At 44.7% G+C, this 1,763-nt stretch overlaps 1 non-coding gene across 1 annotated transcript; it reads left to right on the top strand.

Annotated features, from left to right (window-relative positions):
* The first annotated feature begins 802 nt into the window (after positions 1–802).
* Positions 803–905, top strand: LOC112481958. Its single transcript, XR_003047135.1, has one exon. It is a non-coding gene; the product is annotated as a U6 spliceosomal RNA (small nuclear RNA).
* The last annotated feature ends 858 nt before the right edge of the window (positions 906–1,763 follow it).

The following is a 1,763-nucleotide window of genomic DNA, read 5'->3' as shown; positions in this document are numbered from 1 at the left end:
TGCCTCCAAAGCTGTACTTTAATGACTATGCTATACTGGTCTCTGGCAAAATGACTAGAATTTCCCCTTCAGACTCACCATTTCTCTTTCAAAGCTCCCGGAGACTCTCACGTGTGCTCCTCAGCTACCACCACAGATCTCTTCTCCTTCCTGGCATTTGCCTTGTGTCCTTTGATTACCCCAGGATTCACTAGGAGGCTCCCAGATTTTGTTGGTGTCTCTTCTCCAGGATGAAGATGTTGCTTGTATCATTGCCTCAGGGCTGGGTCAATGATGCTGCCCCATTGGACTCCAACAGTCTTACCCAATGGTCACTCCCCACTTCCTGACTAGCAGCACTGTTCACTATAGCCAAAAGGTGGAGGCAACCCAAATGTCCATCAGCCGATGAATGGATAAACGAAATGTGGTCTCTCCATACGATGGACTATTACTCAGCCATAAAAAGGAGTGAAGTACATGCTACGGCATGAATGAACCTCGAAAATATTATGCTAAGTGAAAGAAGCCAGACACGAAATGTCACATATTGTGTGATTCTATTTAAATAAAATATCCAGAATAGGTAAAGCTACAGAGAAAGAAAGCAGACTAATGATTGCTAGGAACTAGTGGGAGGAGGAAATGGGGAGTGACTGCTTACAGGGGGATGGGGTCTCCTTTGAGGGGTGGCGAAATGTTTTGGAACTAGAGAGAGGTGATGGTTGAACAACGTTGTGAATGTACTAAATGCCACTGACTTGTACATGTTTAAATGGTTAATTTTATGTTATGTGAATTTTGCCTCAATAAAATATATACAGTGCTTCGGCAGCACATATGCTAAAATTGAAACAAGACAGAGAAGATTAGCATGGGCCCCGAGCAAGGATGACACGCAAATTCATGAAGCATTCCATATATTTAGATGTAATTAAGGTAAAGATCTCAAGATGAATCATCGCAGATTAGCATGGGCTCTGAATCCTAGGACTCTAAAAGGAGGAGAAGGCCCACAAAGAGACACAGCAAACAAGGCCATGTGAAGATGAAGGTAGGAAGAGACTAGAGTTATGCTAGCACAAGCCAAGGAATACCTAAGGCCACCAGCAGCTGAAGAGGCAAGGAGTCTTCCCTAGAGCCTTCTGAGGGCCTTCGTGGCCCTACTGACATCTTGATTTTAGACATCCAGCCTCTACAACTATGAGAAAATAAATTCCTATTATTTTAAGCCGAGAATAAAAAGTAGAAATAAAATACACACATACATACATAAGTAATGCTAGGTCGTCCATGTACACTCAGTCATATGGTTTTTTCATCTGACAGTTTTGTCTTCATGTCAGCCATCCTCTCTCTAGGAACTTGGTATAAGATCCTTCGGCTGGGGCTGGGCAAGCAGGCGATTTGACAGCATTGCCATGGTCTGCCCTAAGTTCCCCTGCTCCTCTGGGCCCCATTCGGTCTTCCCTGGCAAGTGGGGAAAACTGCCGTTTGGGGCACTCTCCCATCTGGAACCTTCTCCAGGGGGATTAGAGTATCTAATTTTTGTTGCAAGTAACAGAAACAAACTCTGGCTAATTAAGCAAAAAAAGAGTTTATTAAAAGGATAGTAAACTCACGGAATCGGTTGAGGGGCTGGCAGACCTGGAGGGAGGCTAAGTTTCCAGGATCAATGCCCCTAAACGGTCAGTGTTAGCTGCATGAGCAAAACACCACTGCCACTGTTGCTCCGCGAGGACATTTCTACACTAAGAGTTTCTGCGTAAACCGCGCGCCCACAG

The sequence above is a fragment of the Pteropus alecto genome, unplaced genomic scaffold, assembly GCF_000325575.1.
Source record: "Pteropus alecto unplaced genomic scaffold, ASM32557v1 scaffold94, whole genome shotgun sequence".
Classification (NCBI taxonomy): domain Eukaryota; kingdom Metazoa; phylum Chordata; class Mammalia; order Chiroptera; family Pteropodidae; genus Pteropus; species Pteropus alecto.
Note: the sequence above shows the minus strand (reverse complement) of the source record. Positions and strands in the feature narration are given on the sequence as shown.